General features: G+C 35.9%; 1 protein-coding gene across 9 annotated transcripts in view; it reads right to left on the minus strand.

The window, feature by feature from the left end:
* The window catches only part of sgip1a (SH3GL interacting endocytic adaptor 1a), a 107,090-nt gene that overhangs the window by 42,760 nt on the left and 41,806 nt on the right, over nucleotides 1-22,524 (minus strand). The gene's annotated exons all lie outside the window — the stretch shown is intronic.

Below are 22,524 nucleotides of genomic sequence, written 5' to 3' on the forward strand. Positions count from 1 at the left end.
ATGTTTACGTAGTAGAAAAATGCATTAATGTATGCTAATGTAGTCTAGAGGCAGACTTGGCAGCCTCATTTACTCCATGTTCAACAACTAAATGGTGAGAGCCTTTGGGTAATAGTTTTCTCTGTGCTGGCCAGCCATGGCTTGCTACAAGCTATTAGTAATTTCAGCCAAAAATATATTTGCCTTTCTTCCAGTACTGTACTTTATTGTTTCAGTACTGTACTTCAGGAGTATTGTTGTTGACGTATAAGACAAAATAAATTAACTAATTAACCACTAAATAATTTGTTATCTCTTAGTACTTACTAATACTGTAATATCATACTGTACATATTACAAGATTGTGGATATATACACAATATGTTATACACTGATGTTCAAAAGTTTGGGGTAATTTCCTTTTCTTTCAATTATAAGTCACTTCTGCTCACTGATCTGCATTTATTTGATCAAAAAAAAAATCATTATAACAGCAATATTACAATATAATATTACAGTTTAAAATAACTGTTTTGTATTTTAATATTTTAAAATGTAATTTATTCCTCTGATTGCATAGCTGAATTTCCAGCAGCCATTATTCCAGTATTTAGTGTCACATGATCCTTCTAAAATCATTTAATATGCAGAATTGGTGTTCAAGATTTTTTTCTTTTTATTATTATTATCAATTGTGAAAACAGTGCTTCATTTTTTTGTGGAAACTTTTTTGTATTCATTTTTCTTAAAAGATTGTTCTAATTTACCCTACAGTCTTACAAGCATAATTATTCTATTACTTCATACTTAAATATTAAACTGTATAGTATAAAATATTGGGTAACACTTTACAATAAGGTTCGTTAGTTAACATTAGTTAACTACATTAGTTAATATGAACTAATAATGAATAGCACATATACAGCATTTGTTAATCTTTGTTAATGTTATTTTCAACATTTACTAATACTTGATTAAAATCTTGTTAACATTAGTTAATGCACCGTGAACTAACATGAACAATGAACAGCTGTATTTTCATGAACTAACATTAACAAAGATGAACAAATGCAGTAACAAATGCATTGCTCATGGTTAGTGCATGTTAGTAAATACATTAACTAATGTTAACTAATGAACCTTATTGTAAAGTGCTACCAAATATTGTAAGGCTGCATTGGAAAATATGAGCAGTCTAAGAGCCAAATTGAAATACTATGAGGGAAAGAGATTATAGAAGAGTAACAAACTGTAATGCAATCAATTTGGTGTATTTATTGGTACATACAGGCTAAATATTTCAGCTCTTTTCCCCCAGGATAAAATTAAGTGACATCAACAAATTGAATGTTCCCTTCAGCCAGTGTCACTCATGCAACTATGTGTTCACTCATGTCAGAACTAAAACACACCGAACACACTAAACATCATGCATTTTTAAAATAATATCTTAGCAAACAAAACATGGGGTAGCTCAGACTGAGATTTCCCTGGAGAAAACCAAGGAAGCACTCAACAGTGGAATGTAAACATCACGCTATGTATATCCGAAGTCCTCTTTAAAAGTCCACATAGTTTTGGCTGCTTTATGAAGATGTTTAACTGAGATGCTGTAAAAATCATGTTTTTGTAGTGCTCCTTCACTTCCACTCAAGCACAGTGCCAGTCACGTTGCTTCAACACGTTATGCCTAACAAACACTTAAACCTAGCCAACTCATTTGGTTAAAAGGATGGTGGAGGCCATTTTTTCATTGTTATGGAAATACACCAACAGTCATGCAGAATAACTGAGTGTTTTCTAAACTAACGGTAAACATTGCTGCACCTGCACATGTAAAATAACATCCACTCAGGCAATGGCTGTAAAGAATCATTTCTACTCTAGGGGACAATAGAGGATCATGACATCTCAATTTTCTCTATTGAACAATTTCATCCATTTTAAATGAATTCATGTGGCATTAACCCTTGTGCTGCATTAGATTTTTAACACCGTTGAGTGCATTAAGGACCAAAAATGGCCACATATTAAACATTGCCTAAAATATTATATATTATTATTATTTTCCACTTTTACCAAGTTAAATCTTTTAACCAGCATCAGTCCTCATCATAACTACCAAAAATGTATTCAATTTCAGGATTTCAACCCTTTAATTACCAGTTTTGTTTGCGAAACCATCGATTTGTATATGAGGAAAAAACACAAAAATTCAATTATTTTCAATAAACTAAATGCAAAGAGAAAACTTTAGATTTGGATTATCACAGTCCCACTTTGCAAAAAATCCCACTTAGCGCGTTAGAGACCAAAAATGGCCACCTATTAAACATTGCCTATTGCCTAAAATAAGGTGCATTTCCACCCATAGGGAATAAATATGTAGTGACGTCATCTGGTGGAATACACTATATAATGCAAATATAATGCTTTTGCTTCAAAATGAAAGGATGTTTGTGCAAAAATCATGTTTCATGTATTACTGACAGCCTCAGATTTAAACAACGTTTTAATGGGTTTCAATGGGCCATTTTTGGTCTTTATGGTGCTGAGTGTTACTATTTGATCTACACATTGTGTGTTATACATATTTTGCAAAATGGGATCACATTTTTTACATGTATCCAAAAAGTCACAATTTTGCCAAATTTTATACCATTTGCATTAAAGCAGCCAAAATGGTCAAAGAAATTAAACTGCAAAAGACCAAAAATGTCCCTAATGCAGCATAAGGGTTAAATACTCTTACCGAGAAAATAGCCCATTATACATTGTTTTTCGCATTAACATGCTCTCTGCTATGAAGCTATTTCATGGTATCCCACAAACTTATATGCAAAAATAAGTTGCAATAGCCGCACATGATCCCCAAAGTCAAAGGCATAGAATATACCTCACAACAACATAGTGCATTTCAGCAAGAATACTCATAAGAGCTCATAAAGTGAAGTACAAGTATGTTATATCTAAATGCACATTAATTGAATTGAAATGTAATTTCATACATTACTGCAAATTAACATATAACTCAAATTACTATCTGAAGCAATTATTTTAAATCACACCATCTCTGGTGGAGGTCTGGGCACTCTGTGTAAGACAAAGGAGGAAAATACAGCTCTCGTGCCAGTATATGTGACGTGCGCCAAGTCCTAGAGCTGACTGCCAGTGAAACAACCGACCAAGTGTCTTTGTTCATGTGTCTGAGCACAATGAATGCTAATGCCAATTAATTGTAAGATTGGCAAAAACTGTAGCAGGTGATATCTGACAGAAACTAGTAGGTTGCCGTGTTACAGAGCAACTAAATAAAGTAACACTATTCATTTAACTACATTAGGTATCATAAAAGTATCTCAGTTTTTTTTTTTTAAACTATAGACTGTAATATAGTTTTTTAAAAAAATGTTTTGTGCGGGCCTTTTCAGTACAAAGCTACATTTTCCAACAAGTATAACTAACACTGTTAGTTGTATTTTTCACTTACTTCTTTTTGTGATCATTTTGTAGTGTAGCTAACTGCTTTTGTAACAGTGTAGCATGACTTAGGCCATGTGTACAACAAATCATTTTTAGCCAGCTGAAAACGCCAGACGCTCTGCTGAAGACGGACACTTGAGGGCGTTTTTTTCATTGAGACGTTTCGTTGCTATGTCAGAATATCCGCAGCATTTGTAACTGATTTCGCAGATAATTTGTAATTGTTTCATAATAAATTACTATTATTATTTTTTTAATCAATTTTGTTCAGTTAGCTCTGTTGGTTGATGTCATTGTACAGAAAGAATGTTGTGACACTTGGTGAGTGTTGTTTAGTCCCGCCCCTCCTCCACTGTGATTGGACGGGTGGGTAAAAATTGACAGTGATGAGCGCTGCGTCTTATCCAAAGTTGAACATTTTTCAACTCACGGCAACCAGTAAAAAACGCAGGACGCTCGGCGCTTCAGTGTGAAAAAAACGCTCAGCGCCTCGTTATGCTCATAGCGTTTAAAAAACGCAGCGCTCTCATTGAAAACAACTGAAAACAAACACCAGGCGCTTGGAAAAACGCTTTGGTGGACACACCAAATAACTTCAAATTATGAGAAGCTTATTCTTTTCAAAGTAGCTTCCTTAACACTCATCTATTAAAACCAGACTTAAATTACTCGATCCTTTAGACCACAGGCTTCATCTTCACCCAGACACAATTTAGCATTCCCTGCGTCAGCTCTACTACATGGAAATCCACTTTATTAAAGACAATTTTCACATTGAACTAATTCAGCACTGGCAGTTAATGAAGATTCTTTGTTGAGAAGCAGATGGAGTGTCATGAGACAGAAGCAGATGGAGAGAGAGTCACAGCACAGGGAAGCTCACACACACTGAACATTAAAAGATCAGCTGCTTCGGCCTCAATGCAAGATCAACAAAAGTACAAAAATCCCAGCATCATTTAGTAAATCTTTTCACTCCGTAAGCCACAGTCCGTTTTGTATATTCCTGTCACATGTTTTTGATACAAGAACAATTGTAGAATAGTTACTTTGGGAAATGATTCTGTAACGGAAGTAGCAACAGATCACTTTTGTGATGTATGAGTAAAACTGATTATCTTAAAAAAAAAAAAAAAAAAAAACGTAGGTTAGAGACTTTCCACTGTTTGTAGATTGGATGGAGGCTGAATTATCTGCTAAATATGAATGTGAGCTTGCAGTCGATTGCAAGAAAGGTGTAGGGTTCAAGAAGAATAAATAATTGGATAAGTCCGGCATACGTCACCAGAGAGAAATCTGTAATTTCACCAGAAGTTATGCAATTTTTATTTAAAAATTAAACTTTTTTTAATGTGTGAATGAATCGGTCACAATAAGACCAATAAGATATATTTAGAAAATGAAGAGTGAATTTCCATTTCATGCTGACTTTAACTACGTACATAACTGATGTTCATTTAGAAAAAAATGAAACATGAAAATAATAATAATAATAATTATCCTACAGTTTTCAGTCTTAGTACTATTCTCTCTCTCCCTTATGACTTTCTCCATTGAAATGACTTTTAAGGAGTGTCTGTGGATTTCTTACATTAACCTCTATCTTTAATCTTGACTTTGCACATGGGAGTTCCCTTCATCTGGATTTGAGCAATGAGGCAGCTGTTTGTGATGGGTTACTCTTTTCCTCCACCACCCACATAGAGATAGAGCAGGCATTTTTTTTTCTCGATAATTATCATCTCTAAACATATTTATGACAACAACAAACAGCGGCAAATTAAAAATCTATATTTAACGTCTTTATGCTTGTAAGCAATATTTTAAATAAAAAGATTTAAAATTGCCATAAATAAAGTTGAAATGGGCGGGATCAGTAAAAGGCAGAATATTTTAAATATGTAACTAGGTTATGAAAATAAGATCATACCATCAATACAATATCATACATGCCTGTAATGTTTCTACTGTATCTGCTTCACTCCTACTCAGAAATAAATAATTTAATTGTAAAGAAGTTCAGAACACTGGTTGCAAAAGCACAAATCCAATCTCTCTGCATGAGATAGTTACTGACAATGAAACATTCACACACATGTACACACAATTTACATGACAGAGAGAGACAGGAGAGTGCAGTAGTGCACTCAGTTATCAAAGGGCAGATTTAGCCTTCAGGCCTCACCAGCTGATGCTCTTAGCCTCTTTGGCCACATTTATATATATATATATATTAAAAACTATTCAAATAGAAAACAGTTCTTTTAATTTGCAATGATATTTCAATATTAAAGTTCTTTCTGTATTTTTGATTATATAAATGCAGTCTTGATGAGCATAAGAGATGTCTTTCAAAAACATAAAATCGAAATGTTTCCAAACCTTTGACAGGTACTGTAGCCTACATGTTTACAATTTACATGTTTTTCTGTTCTAGGAAAACAGTGCAGAAACAGCTACTGCTACAACAACACTGAAAAAAAAATAATATGCTTTATCTAATCAATAAAATTGTGGCAACATACCACAATCAATATTATTAATTAAATTGTACAAATTAGAATTAATTAGAATATTAATTTGATTAACTATTACTCAATTCTAATTTGTTCAATTTAATAAATAATATTGCTTGTAATCTGTTGCCACAATTTTATTGATTAGATAAAGCATATTCATTTTTACAGTGAACAAAACAAGAGAGAAAACACTATAATGATTTTTGGCCAATCAAATATTGTACAACCAGCAACCAACTATCAGTAAAATTACTAACTCCCCTTGGTGTGTGGTGACACATCTTGCACTTTGTAAGGGAATAACATTATGAATTATGTTAAATGAATTTAGCAGTACTCAGCAAAATCAGAACATGCTTCCCACAGTGTGTAGATGTTTTTCAGTTTCTACTTCAGTCTTGTTGTAGAAGCGGATATTTAAAAACACTGTTTTTGCATTATAGTATGGACTGTGAGGTATTTGAAAATGATGATATATCTGTTAATAGTGGGATTATTGTCCTTGCAATTCATTTTTCATAATGTTGTAAACAAACATGTTTATATAACTTTGTACAATCTTCATATTAAATCCCTGAAAAGATGACAAAACTTACTGTCTCCTGTGGTGAAACATGACCATATGGAATGATGATTTTAAGTGCAACCTGAACACACTCAGTGGCAAAATATACTTCTAATAAAATGATTGTGCCAGAAGAACAGCATGAGAACTGTATATGTCTGGTCCCTCTGTCATTTCTCACTGAGCTTTTGTTACATTTCATTTCAAGAATCCGGATTCATTTAGATGTACTGTAGCCTGAGAGGATCACAAAAACGCAACACAAAGTTCAGGGTAGTTACACAATGCCTTCTGCTCAGATTCTGCTGATTTGTTCTCCTGCCCCTTTCTCTTTCCTGATGCTCACTGCTGATGATACAAATCAATGGAGACTCTATTGTCTAGAGAAGCAAAGTAATGAAACCTAATCAGGATGACTCATCTTTGGGACAGGGACAGAGCAGCATGGGGTCCACAGCCATTGTCAGTATTGAACTCATCTGAAGCCCAGTTATACATGAAATGGCCTCTATATCAAATGAATCACCAATATGGCTACATCTAGATACAAAAATAAAAAATAAAAAAATCTGTTTAGACCATTATTAAACAAAGAATTAACCTTTAATGAAAAGTTACTAGTTCACTAACGAGAGGTTCTCTCGTACTGCGTAATATCTTACGCCAGAGGAAAACCTCTTTTCAAAAAGATATTGAAGCCAAAAATGATCCTTAATTTTGAATGAATGTAAAAAGCCTTGCGGCAGCATGCAGACATAAGCAAGACAGCTCGCGTGCCTATTGGCTGCCCTGCGGCAACTGCAGCAGTCTATCAAGAGAGGCCCTCGGTGACGTCAGATGCTATGTCACATGCCACCGAGACAGGTGTGGCCTGGGCCTATAAATTTAGCTCGATGGGCTGTTATAATCAAATGTTTCATTGAGCCACTGAGCCACTGCCACACTTCCTCTTCTGGCTGCCGCCCCGCTCCGCGTGGGCTCCGGCTAGGGGTGTAGCAATATACTGTTGTTGACGATAATCGTAAAATTCAAAGCATGAAATATCAACATCCTGTTCATTTAGAGTGTGGCAAAATACCAATATTGACAATAACCACAATGTTTAAAATGGGACTGTTATGATAACATAACACGTAAATACTCCAACGCAAGTACCTGGTTGACCTCTCAGGTGGCTGTATTGCACCCGATGACACCTATCAAACATGAAGACGCGGCCCTGGCCATTCTCTGAGAAGAATGTCATCTGAGCGAGAGAGTGAGACACTTAGTTTTAGTTCTTAGTTTTAGTTCTACATTTAGTTTTACATTCATTTACAGGAATATGCTGCTTAAATGAAAATTGCTGATGTTATCGGATTATCAGGTGATAATCTCAATTCATTCAGTTAATGGATGCTCAGATCACAGACTCAGCAACTGTTGTATTTAATTGTACAGTACAATCATAACATTGTACAGACATTATCTTCATTCAGAAGAGCGAGACACATAAGCTCTTAAGGCATATTTGCAGTGTCCATTGGATGTCAGAGTGCACTCCACAAGAGGTGTGGCCTGGTCATGGGCTTGGTCTAGCGTGATTACCATGCAGGATATCTGTATGGCGGCAGGCTGGGCCTCCACGTCTACATTTATAAGGTTTTGTAACCTAGAGGTTTCCACCTTACAGGCTAAACTACTTTCGGTCTAAAGATCAGTGCTGTCTGCCCCGTTGCTTCGGCTCAGAATACTGAAGCCGCTTGAGCACAGCTCGCTGATCAATAAAATTACTCCATGGGCAAGAGTAAGACCCAAACTGTTATCCAGTTCAGGCTGAACATTTTTATCCAGACTTTGTGGAACACTGCTGATGTGATTAGCTTTCTTAGGATGCTTCTTATTGGGAATGATGCTTCTAGCCTCTCTTCTCAGACTCTCTGGTGTTTATGCACCATAAGAGCCCCGGGCACCTGCCCTTGGGACTTTAGTATTGGATCCCAAAACACACTGTGTTTTACACTGTGTTCCCCTAGCGTAAGTTACACTCACCTAAAGGATTATTAGGAACACCAGTTCAATTTCTCATTAATGCAATTATCTAATCAACCAATCACATGGCAGTTGCTTCAATTAATTTAGGGGTGTGGTCCTGGTCAAGACAATCTCCTGAACAATCTCGAGCAATTTTGAACGTGGCATGGTTGTTGGTGCCAGACGGGCCGGTCTGAGTATTTAACAATCTGCTCAGTTACTGGGATTTTCACACACAACCATTTCTAAGGTTTACAAAGAATGGTGTGAAAAGGGAAAAACATCCAGTATTCGCCAGTCCTGTGGGCTAAAATGCCTTGTGGATGCTAGAGGTCAGAGGAGAATGGGCTGATTTATTTAAGCTGATAGAAGATCAACTTTGACTGAAATAACCACTTGTTACAACCGAGGTGTGCAGCAAAGCATTTGTGAAGCCACAACACGCACAACCTTGAGGCGGATGGGCTACAACAGCAGAAGACCCCACTGGGTACAACTCATCTCCACTACAAATAGGAAAGAGGCTATACAATTTGCAAGAGCTCACCAAAATTGGACAGTTGAAGACTGGAAAATGTTGCCTGGTCTGATGAATCTCGATTTCTGTTGAGACATTCAGATGGTAGAGTCAGAATTTGGCGTAAACAGAATGAACACGGATGCATCATACCTTGTTACCACTGTGCAGGCTGCTGGTGGTGGTGTAATGGTGTGGGGGATGTTTTCTTGGCACACTTTAGGCCCCTTAGTACCTAAAGGGCATCGTTTAAATGCCACGGCCTACGTGAGCATTGTTTCTGACCATGTCCATCACTTAATGGCCACCATGTAACCATCCTCTGATGGCTACTTCCAGCAGGATAAAGCACCATATCACAAAGCTTGAATCATTTCAAATTGGTTTCTTGAACATGACAATGAGTTCACTGAACTAAAATGGTCCCCACAGTCACCACATCTCAACCCAATAGAGAATCTTTGGGATGTGGTGGAGCGGGAGCTTCATGCCTTGGATGTCCATCCCACAAATCTCCATCAACTGCAAGATGCTATCCTATCAATATGGGCCAATATTTCTAAAGAATGCTTTCAGCACCTTGTTGAATCAATGCCACATAGAATTAAGGCAGTTCTGAAGGTGAAAGGGGCTCAAACACTATTAGTATGGTGTTCCTAATAATCCTTTAGGTGAGTGTATTACGCAGTACAAAAAAAAAAAAAAAAAAAAAAAAACTCTCGTAAGAGAATGTACTCGGTTACTAATAACCTTGGTTGAACTATGAACTAGTTCATTTTTTTGGAACCGAGAACTTAGTTAAAAAAATTGTGAAGAATGAACAATGAACTGAACAAATTCATTTTAAATTTGTGAACTGAACTAAACTCTAAAAAATGCTGGGTTGTTTCAATCCAAATTTGGGTCAAATATGGACAAACCCAGGCTTTGGGTTACATTTTTAAATTACATTTTTAACCACGCATTTGAGTTTGTCCATATTTGACCCAAAATTGGGTTAAATCAACCCAGCATTTTTTAGAATGTAGTTCATGTAGAAAGGGAACTTTCCCAGCACTGCCTACAACAGTGCATATTTGCAATTATCTCTTAAAGTCCCCGTGAACCGGAAGTTGCAAACGATTTTTCTCCAGTGCTGTGACGTATTTCCAAGTGAAACGGAATATTGAACAGAGGGCAGGGTTTTACTGTAGCCCTCCTCTTCTCCATCTCTCGCTCATAGCAAACTAACGGTTTGAGGGGAGTAGGGGAGTGGTTAAGCGTTTCCCCACCCAAACTGTGAAACCTACGTCATCAGAAAAAGAAACCGTTCCAGACCGGTAGTAACTTTTCAGATTTTGATTAAAGATTACTAAGGTAAAACATTTTTTTCATATATATTCACTTGCACGGATTAATTGTTCACCACAAGACTAGTAATATGCGCTAACAAAGTAAATAGGTTCAATTTTGATTTCACAGGGACTTTAAATTAGTATTCAAGCCATTGTAATAAAAAAGAAATGTATTTATTATTTAATATTAAAAGAAAAATCTATTAATGCACATATGTATTTTTACAGTATGATGGGAAATAATCTTGTTTTTTTTGTAATTTTACAAATTAGAATTAATTTATTGGAAATACATACAGTATGTATTAATAACAACCACTTGTTTGATTTTATTATTATTTTTTTTATTTCTATAAATTTTGTATCTGCTTGTTATGTCTGAAGTCATGCATCGCTGACCAATCGCTAACATTCTATCAGACACCAAATGCAGACAACAAGTGGTGCTAATATACACTCATGATGTGATGTAATACTACTGAAAACGTAGTAATCTCAGATGTCCAGACAGTGATTCATCTTTTATGAATTGTTAAATTATTGGTTTCAAGGGATGCCATGAGCCTGAACACTGTGTATGCAATAATAATAATGCAATTGATAAGCACATGAGAATAATGGAAATCAAAACTGTCAAACTAAATTCATTAATTATAAAACAAATGTAAAGCTGATTGGTCCGTAGTAACATCTCTGTGTTATCTAACGCTCTAACGCTCACTTTGTCCACTAACTTTCTCCATGGCAGTATACGCACGTTATCTGGTTATCTCAAATATTTTGACATTGACGAGCGATGACAGAGGCAGCTCATATAAGATGATTTTGATTCAGTGCAACATCCTTGAAGCACTAAAGTAGTGGTAATAGTATGCTAGGCCAATAAATATTATATACACCTCAGAAAAATACAGAGTTCTGGACCTCAGTGACCTAATAACTTGCTACGGCCATCCACGTGATGTCTGAGACTGAGACTAAGGGTGTTCCAGAGGACAGAAAGTGAGAAAAAGGAAGATGTGAAGAAAGACTGTAGAAAGAGAGATGTCTGAGGGACATTAAAGAGAAAATTTAAGAGGAATATTCCTGGAAATAAAAGGATTATGATCAGACAAGAGATTTACGACCCAAGTTAATATTATAAAAGGTTTCCAGCCCTGGAGGCACTTAAAGGCACAATATGTAGTTTTTAACTTCTAAAGGTTGCCTCTTCAAAACAAAAGCGTAACTTTATGACGCCGAAATTGAGCATGCACACTGTAATAATGTACACTTGTTGCAGGAAGATAGATGCATATTAGAATATCGTATTAATAAATGCTGGATGGCTAAATGGCATGCAAGTCATTTTAAAACATTGTATGATGGAGAAAATGTTTACTGTTAGTAAGTCTGGTTACATTATGTTAGCCACTTGACAAAATAGTGTTTTTCTCTGAGGAATGGTAAAAACATGATGAAAATCAAGAAAACAATCGATTCAAACAATAAGACTAACAGTGTTGAGCTATATAACAATGACGATTAGTATTCTGTCTATAAATGTTTACAATCAGTTGTTCCTTTGTCTAATAAAACATAAAATCTATTAAAATGTCTTTGGTGTTTCCATGGTTTCTGCAAAATAAAACTGGAAATCGAGGGTAACGCAGATATGGCGTCACTGATAGGCGATGCAATGACACAGTCCGTGACCAGGTTAAAATTCCTTATTTCTTTGGATTTAAACATTCTTGGAAACATGTGGGACAATGTAAGTACCAAAGTCAACAAAATATACACTCACCGGCCACTTTATTAGGTACCCCATGCTAGTAACGGGTTGGACCCCCTTTTGCCTTCAGAACTGCCTCAATTCTTCGTGGCATAGATTCAACAAGGTGCTGGAAGCATTCCTCAGGGAGTTTGGTCCATATTGACATGATGGCGTCACACAGTTGCCGCAGATTTGTCGGCTGCACATCCATGATGCGAATCTCCCGTTCCACCACATCCCAAAGATGCTCTATTGGATTGAGATCTGGTGACTGTGGAGGCCATTTGAGTACAGCGAACTCATTGTCATGTTCAAGAAACCAGTCTGAGATGATTCCAGCTTTATGACATGGCGCATTATCCTGCTGAAAGTAGCCATCAGAAGTTGGGTACATTGTGGTCATAAAGGGATGGACATGGTCAGCAACAATACTCAGGTAGGCTGTGGAGTTGCAACGATGCTCAATTGGTACCAAGGGGCCCAAAGAGTGCCAAGAAAATATTCCCCACACCATGACACCACCACCACCAGCCTGAACCGTTGATACAAGGCAGGATGGATCCATGCTTTCATGTTGTAGACGCCAAATTCTGACCCTACCATCCGAATGTCGCAGCAGAAATCGAGACTCATCAGACCAGGCAACATTTTTCCAATCTTCTATTGACCAATTTCGATGAGCTTGTGCAAATTGTAGCCTCAGTTTCCTGTTCTTAGCTGAAAGGAGTGGCACCCGGTGTGGTCTTCTGCTGCTGTAGCCCATCTGCCTCAAAGTTCGACGTACTGTGCGTTCAGAGATGCTCTTCTGCCCACCTTGGTTGTAACGGGTGGTTATTTGAGTCACTGTTGCCCTTCTATCAGCTCGAACCAGTCTGGCCATTCTCCTCTGACCTCTGGCATCAACAAGGCATTTCTGCCCACAGAACTGCCGCTCACTGGATGTTTTTTCTTTTTCGGACCATTCTCTGTAAACCATAGAGATGGTTGTGCGTGAAAATCCCAGTAGATTAGCAGTTTCTGAAATACTCAGACCAGCCCTTCTGGCACCAACAATCATGCCACGTTCAAAGTCACTCAAATCACCTTTCTTCCCCATACTGATGCTCGGTTTGAACTGCAGGAGATTGTCTTGACCATGTCTACATGCCTAAATGCACTGAGTTGCCGCCATGTGATTGGCTGCTTAGAAATTAAGTGTTAACGAGCAGTTGGACAGGTGTACCTAATAAAGTGGCCGGTGAGTGTATAACACTGTTCTAGTAGTTTTTGGATATTTTAATAAAAAAATCTTACATATTGTACCTTTAAGCAGGAAGGCCTGAAAATGGATGCCAAGTTTGCATTGATTCTGCTCCATATGTGCAGCAACATATGAGCAAAGATATGACCAGAACAAAGACATCCATGCTGTTGTTGTAATGTTAGGTGTAGTAACAAGACAGTTTTGACAAAGAGGAAAAAATGCAAACTGCAGCTTTAAAGAAACACTCTTTTATTATATTCTTAGCTAAAAACACTTAGTTCTTTCAAAAATATATGTGCTCATTAATGTATAATTACTTCGTTCAAGTAATAAAGTATTCTCGTGAATGTATAATATGCCATTGAAAATACATACGGGTGAGGGGTTCTAATGTCGGTCGTCATGTTGCCCCTCCATCTTGAAAGCACATTAGCCAAAGAGGGACATACCCGTTAATTCAAGCTTCGCCTTTCGCGTTTACGTTTGAGTTAACACTCATGGACGAGGTCGAACTGGAAGCCATGGTAATCTTGGACTACATTGGCCACCGTAGGAGTTAAAACGAAATCGGAATTGAGAGGAATAGAAACTAATATTCACTGGATGATCATATTACCTTTTCACTGCTAGATGGGGGTAAAAATCACACAGTGTAGCTTTAAATAACAAAGTCAGAAAAGCATTTCCTCTCCATGTGGAAGAAATTCTATCACAAACAGATGAGGGTCCTCTCTAATGCGTCATGTATGCATCTTGATGACAGATGCTCTTTCCTGTTATATCATAGCCAAGGTCCATCCAGAAGGTACTTAATCTGTCCTTTCTGCAATAGAACTAATGCTTTCAATCATCAACCCACTAAAGGCATATAGTGTAGTAGCAGGACAATAAATTGCTTTTTCCCTTTAAGGCAAGACTATGTTTTGCACAACAGGGCTCTGAAGGGTCATATATGGAAGTACACATCAAGTCACCTTCATTCAGACCAAGAAAACATTTCACATAATGACGGGATCATATAACATAGTTCACATTCAAATAAAGGGCGTCATGTACCATTTTTTTTTGGGGGGGGGGGGGGGGTTTCCACATTGCAGTTTGATTGGGCATGACACTTCTATTCATATACACGGTTTGACTGTTTGAAAAGGGAAACAGGAAAGGCCCTGTATAAATAAGCCTGGACAAATGGTTAATCAATAAGTCATGGAAGTAAATCAATAAAAAAATAACTCTTTTAAAAACTACTCTCTTCCTGTCCATCATTACTGCCTTCCTCTTCCTGCATCAGACATGTAATCTTGTATTTTCAGTTGTAAGCATTTGAAGATTATGAACAATAATTTTGAAATGAGCTATATTTGGAAATCACAACAAAATAGAGAACTCACAGATAATTTTGTTTTTATTTCTATTTTATTTTTATGGTATCCGGCGGCAATAATGATTGACTGTATTGAAGTAAAATTGAAAGACATTCAATAATTCAGAATCAGGTTTGATATCAATTATATTTAAATAAAAACTGGAACTTTGCTAATCTGCAATATTTCTGATCTTTTTGTTTTGGCTAGTAGTGGCTAGTAGTTCTGAATGCACGGAAAGATTTAGTAGCTAAAATTGGCTGGTGATTCAAAATGTGCATTTCAAACCCTGCCTGTAATCTTTTAAAAGTGCAAACCAGCAATAAATGAAGAAGGGAGCAAAGAGATAATCAACTCCAATATTGTAAACAGGAAATTATTTGTGAAGTATTTTCCAGCTCTATGGTGAGTGCCTTCCCTACCATATTTAACACTATACTTTGATGAACAAAACCGCTCTGAAATCGGTAAATAATTTTGAAAATATTTGTATACACTAGAGTAAACTACGCAACTATGTGTTAACCCCATGTTGCTTTTAGGGGCAACTGAGGAAACATGGATGTGTTAATCCAGGGTCCTGTTAATCCATGTCTAATCTGAGGCCTCTGGAAGAGAACAAACGCCCAACCAAACACACCTCTGCCATCACCAATGTTGGGAGTAACGCATTACAAAAGTAATACATTACAGTAACATATTACTTTCTGCTGTAACGCAGTAGTGTAAGGCATTATTAATCAATTTTCAGTAATATTTTACTCGTTACATGTTCAGTGAGGCTTGTATTACAGTTGTATTACAGTGTATTGTCTGCTTTTACTTCTTAAAGGCAACAGACTATGTGAAAGTTTTAAAGCAGTCTTTTAGTGCCAGTTCAGAGCGGTCGCGTCTGTAACATTGTTTTTTCCTCATAAATGCGAACACGAAAACTAAAATAAAATTAATATTTTAAGTTCTACTGGAGAGCCAACCCTTCCTCATCCGATTTGCGCAGTGTAATTAACAGAATTACAAAAAAAATATTTTGCCTCCTATTTTTTTGTCACGCATGAATGTGTGTCTTTTCCAAATATTAAAAATAAAACATAGACTGATATTTGTCTAATGTCTGGAGTCCTTTAAGAAAGTAGCCTATATACGTTTCAATACATGAATTTTCTGAGAATTTTTATTTCAAGTTTTGACTGCAAATGTCATCATGTCTATAATGCTGGACTTCCCCAATTTTAAATAATTTATCCTCAACTAGTTTTGTGGTGTAGGTCTACGTATTTTATAATGTTAACTTCAAATAATACTAATAGCCTAATTAAAGATAAGGCAGCATTGGATCTGGACGGTAAGGAGAATAACGCTGGGAGTTGGAAGAGGTTTGTCGCGATTCTGTAGGTTCGTGGATCTGAGTCGTGTGGCGAATCGCGATATCGGTTTCATATTGCATATCGTTACAGCCCCAAAGTTAAGTTCTTCTTAGTTATTTTGGTGAAAGTAACTCAAAAGTAATACATGAGTAATGTAACGCATTACAATTCTGAGACAGTAATATTGTAAGGTAATGAATTACTTTTAAATAACAGTAACAAGTAATACCTAATGTATTACAGTTTGGAAGTAACTTGCACAACACTGGCCATCACACACATACACTGTGACAACCCGCCAACTGTTAAAATATATTAATAATGCATAAATAATATGCTACAATAGTAAGACAAGGTAAATCCTGTGAATTGTTGTCATAGATTGATGTTCATATAAACTCATAATCCCCTTCACATTCATAAAAGTATTTGGGAGTCATTCCAGTTAGAACTCAAAAAAACAAACAAACAAAAAGAAATGTCCTAAAGTGGTGTTATTGTAATTAAGTATTTCTATAAAGCGTGTTTTATAAATGTCCTCTGTTTAAACTCAGGCACCTACACTTTTTTAATTATTTACATAATGGAAGGACAATTAACAGGATGATTAACAGGATAGAACCAAACTAGATGGACATAAAAAGCTAAAGTTAGCCATTGCTCAGTGAGGGATTTAGAGTTAGCTTAGGGTGTAGACTTGAACTTGAAGTTATCTTACCAATTCATGTCATTTTAATAAACAGGGTGGGATATTTTAGACAATCAACTATGTGATACACACGTGTTGTTGTTTTCCCTACTAAAAATGTCACTTCCTGGAGAGTGATGTATGAATTTTCACAATGAGTTTTCTTAAAAAAAAAAAAACTTGCAACCTACTGGCCTTTGTTGGACAAAATGATATTATAAAAGACTAACAGGATGGAAATAACAATTCATAATTTAAAAATGCCCTCCATATTCACTCAATTTTCAGTTAACAAACTGATATTAGTGGTAACTGATATAGTAATTAATCATTAGTATGATTTCTAGTTATTATGTTTAATTTAAACGTATATGATGGAACTATGAAAATACAGCATGCAATAACACAACCTTTGGTCACTTAAGCTACACTTGGAATAATGCCTTGCCTTAAGAGACAAAATATAAAACCCAGTGACCTCTGAAAACAAATGATGCGAGACTTTTCCTCAGAACGTTCCAGCCATTTTGCAACTGCTTTCAACCAACTGGTGTCACAGTAATTCTAAATGAATGAAGTCAGTTCCACTGACTTCACACAGGTGCATTTAAAAGTCCAAACTCTAGGTGTACAGATAATAACCAGGCTTCCACCACTTTATATGCTCACAGTTGGGATGGGATTTATACAGTCAGTTGGGAACTGATACTTTCTGAGTCCACATCAAAACCTTTTCAACTATCCATTCTACAAAATCTATAGTCCAGGGCTGTATTTTTAATGATGTTTTATTTAGCTAATCTAAGTAACACACCTCCGCCGATTTAATGCACAACATCAAACCACCATTCAATATGGCAATCTGTAACTGTATTCATACACTTGCACGCACTTAGTACTTTAAAAAAAAACATTTCCATATGTATATGGATATACTCATTCAGTCCAGCTTCATTCCTTATTTTGCAAAGTTAAGTTCATCTTAGTTCTTTGACCAATCTATTGTTGCCATTGAACAAAGGCTCTGATTCTTCAAAGCATGGAGTGTTTCTGTAGTAGGGGGCGGGGAGTGTTATCACAGTGAACTGACAGCCTAGTGGCTCTTTTGATGTGCAGACAGACACAGGCACTGCAAAAAAAAAAAAAAAAAAAAAAAATCATACAAAGTGGACGTGTATTTAATGTTCTCAAAGATGTCTATTTTCTATTTAGCCTGTCACATTAATAATTTTTCCACATTCTGGGTCTATCCAGTACCAAGTACATTTCAAATGAATATATACTGTATATGCTATTATATACACTATATGTCCTGAAGCAAAACTAGTTAAGCAGCACTACACTTATTTCCTTGCACCTTCTTCATGTCCATGTTTTATACGCATTATTGAATTACTGTCTGATAAGATTGGGATGCTCCTGACATATGGGACAGTGAAAAAATCATCTTCCATTTTGGGCAGATGCCAAGGCACTGTTTTCTTTAGCCTGCTGGGAAATACTGCTCCAGCTCAACTCCAGTTACTGCCAAAACAACCAGAGCCGGCCTCTGTCTCGTCGCAGTCCAGTGACAGCCCTTTCATTCAGTCTGTGTGAACTTCCCCTTCTGCTGTGTTACATCTAGCAAAGATGTCATTTGTAATTTTTCACTAGTGCTCTGTCTCTGATTATATTATATTATATTATATTATATTATATTATATTATATTATATTATATTATATTATATTATATTATATTATATACTGTAGATGTAGAAGCAACTATAAGCAACTTTAACCAGTCTGGAATTTCCAGCAGATTTAGCTACTGAATTAGACACCTCCCCAAAAAGATCAACAGGCAGAACATGACTGTCTTCAGGCTAAAATTGCAAGTTTAACAGACACATCACAGTCCTATTTTATTCTGTAATTCTTAAAATTGTAAATTGATGAGTGTATCTAATGCATACACTCATCAGGGTATTACATCAGTACATATTGACTTGGCTGATTTTAAGTTACATTAAGACAGTTACACAAGTTACATTAAGACAGACCAATGTATACAGTATTTCTGTCATTACTCCCAGCATCATTCTGTAAGCCTCCTGCACAAAGTAACAAATAAGCACTCAAGCTGGTCTTTACTCAATGTAATAAATTCATTAAAAGTAGAACTAGAGGACATAATGGAATTATTCTTTTACAACTCCCACATGGCACACAGACAAAACTCCCCGGTTAATACTCTAATAGACTACTGGAAACTATTTTACACATGATGATGAATCATCTTATGCTGGAATAGCAGCAATTCTACAACATGTTGGTATCATTTGCAAATCAAGATGGCAATAAAAAAATTAATTGGGAGGAATAAACATTATTACACAACAAACCCTAATATTCCCCGCTTAGTGTTATACTAGATAAGTCTTTATCCTGGAAACCTCACATTAGTGCCATAAGTACAAAAATAGCCAAAGTGGTCAGTAATGTATACTATGAAAATTTGACATTTGATTGCTAAAAAAAGTGGCAGTTATGTTGTATTATTCAACGTTGTACCCTTATATCAGTTACAGTAATGTTGCTTGGGCTAGCACCCACCCAACTAAACTGGAATCTATTTTTCGACTTCATAAGCAAGTTTTAAAAGCTGCAGTCCGGGGTTTTTTCCTCTTTGTCGTGATTTCTGTTCGAAATCTGCAATGGCAGTCATTCTCGGAATTACGTGAGTTGTACTTCAACACCGTCTACACGGCACAGCTCAGGCACGACACGGCACAGGATGAACACAATGTTTGAGGAGACTGCCAGGGTGTCTGTCACCGCACCGGTGTGGATACCGGCATTCTGAATCATAGATTATTCTTTTTGGAAATATGACCAACATAATAATTTTCACCGGAAAATGTCATCTGAACTAGTAAGAAACATCCACTTTTGTTTTAGTTCTGACATTTCGGTAAATCGCGCTGATTAAATCTAACAATCGCTTATAATATCATGCAAAACCATGCAAATTATACTTTGTTCTCAAATTGTTCATGTTAACAACATCAGCATGTAATGTCCTTCTGATATGTATCCTTTTTCGCATGGGTCTGGTTGTAGGGTCTGTATTTTTCCACTCTGAAGTCTGAACAAAGTCTTTAACGTTTTACAACTGGTAAATCTCCAGTTGTCACTGGTGATTGTCATTTGAACCTTTCTGGATCCGCTATCAAATTGATAAGTTTAATTATATCAAGTGCTGTGAGAAAAGGCTATCTCCACCTCTAACATCTTCGAGCCTACTAGCCGAGACTCCTTCTTTATGTGTACAGATGTGACGTAATGACGCCAAGACATGCTCGAATCTCCCGCGGAAATCCACCATTACCACTAGAATTAAGAACATTATTACGAGCTTACCATTTTGAATTGAGCTAAGGCAAGCAGATAGTTTTGAACACTGGCTGGTTATGTATTTTCTCAAATATGTATTTTGGATCCTTTTTAACCCAAAAAAAAAGCTACAGACTGCAGCTTTAAGAATAATATTTTGTGTAAACCGTAGACACCCCTCCCAATCACTGTTTGCTCAGGTAAGTGTTTACCAAGTGAATCAACTTTGTAAATAGAAAATTGCTTCATTCGTTTAAAACTCTGTTATTTCTAAGTTTTGCTAAGTTATTTCTCCAGCACTTTTGTAATATTTGTATTTTTAATAATGAATTTAACCAGTATCACTAAAGAAACAGAGAGTAAAATTGTTGTTATTAAGTTTTCCATATGGGTTTGTGCTCTAAATTAAATTTTAAATTGTTTTATACATGTTTTTAATTTATTAAAAATAATTGTTTCTATGGAGATTGCCAATAATTAAGCCCCATGAGGTTTTTTGGCAATTGTCCATCACAATTATTATTATTACTATTATTATTATTATTATTATTATTATTTTGTGAAACACATCTAACGCCGTTTTAATGTTTTGTTATGAAAATAAATAAAAGCCACCTAAAATAAAAAGAAAGAAAGAAAGAAAGAAAGAAAGAAAGAAAGAAAGAAAGAAAGAAAGAAAGAAAGAAAGAAAGAAAGAAAGAAAGAAAGAAAGAAAGAAAGAAAGAAAGAAAGAAAGAAAGAAAGAAAGAAAGAAAGAAAGAAAGAAAGAAAGAAAGAAAGATCTACCATATATACAAATAAATATTATTGGTCTACTTTAGAACTAAAAATGTGTTAAAATATAATAATATAACGTTTGTGTGCAGCTCTTTACAACAATCTATTTATTTTCCACAAGGTTAATCTTTTCAGCATGGAGAAATTCTGTGAAAATCCATTCTCGTATCCCTGACATGGGGTTGGGTGGAGCCAAACCTCTGATGTACAGGAAATGCTATCACTACCACTGGTACTATTTAAAGCAGTCTATATGGCAGCCCTTCTATTTAAAAGCTTAGTCTAACCCCACCCAGACATTTCCAGGGTCACTAACAATTGGTGTCAGCAGAGCAGAGAAGTCACATAATGGGTAATGACACAAGATAATTGTTGTTTATTAAGGAACCATATAAATAATGAGCAAGAACATTTAACGATCGAAAATATGGTTACAATATACACCACATATGCAGTTAATGTGCATGAGGACATTTAGACTGCACTGCATGCCATTGAGATAGCAAAAAAACAACACTATCTGCATCTTGAAGATATGATAAAGCAAAAGTTGTAATTGTATTATGAACTTATAATATCTTTGGAGTCATGAGGTAAGAAACATCAATAGTGTCAGATTCTGCCATGCTTTTTGTAATACTTAAGTATTTAAAAAAAAATCTGTTTTTGGGATCCATATACCTGACATTTATTTTTATAATATTTATTTTTATTTTATTTATTGTACATAAGATTTGGGTAGTCTGGGTTGGAGACGAGAGGAAACCCATAGAGTTTTACATGAGGAAACAATTAGAGGTTAAATAATTCTTTCAAATTATCCCTGTGATATAACAAGTTGCACAGTGAATTAACTAAATGAAAGGAAGATGCAAAAGAAATAACTTGTGAACAAACACCTGATATATGATCTTTGACTCAAACTATCCAAGAAAGCCTTTCCACTCTTCTCATCCTCAGAGACAAGCTTAACCCAGTCTTACACGCATATCTTACTAAAACGATATTTTTTCACAATACATCAAGGTGGATTTGTCAACTCCAACCAAACATAAAAAAGAAAAAAACTTGGGAGTTGAAGCATAATTTCGAAAACACTGGGTGAAGTGGATTACCTTCCTATTTTTTACACCTTCAGGTAATCCAGGCATGGCTAACCCCACTAAGCCTGTGCTAGCTACACTTAGAGATTCACCTTTATGTCACAGCTATTTGAGGCTACAGTGATTGTCGCTGTCACTTTTTGCTATAGCGTTACCTAACACCTAGAGCCCTGATATCTGTCACTTGCACAAGTTTGGTTTTCTATTGAGATGGGGACCTTCACAGACTTACAGTTTTTATACAGAGCAAATCATCTCCTACCCCTAAATCTAACAGACACAGAAATGATTCAGCAGTTTTAGCTTTTTGAGAAGATTTTATTTATTATTTAGGAGTTTCCTCACAATATTAGAGTTTCTAGCATCCTCACAATGGAGATTTGAGACCCAAATAATACAGTATTTTTCTTAAATATCGCCTAATGTGTATTAAAATACCTAATATG

Source organism: Pimephales promelas, chromosome 8 (assembly GCF_988280905.1).
Source record: "Pimephales promelas chromosome 8, fPimPro1.hap1.1, whole genome shotgun sequence".
In the NCBI taxonomy this organism is placed as follows: domain Eukaryota; kingdom Metazoa; phylum Chordata; class Actinopteri; order Cypriniformes; family Leuciscidae; genus Pimephales; species Pimephales promelas.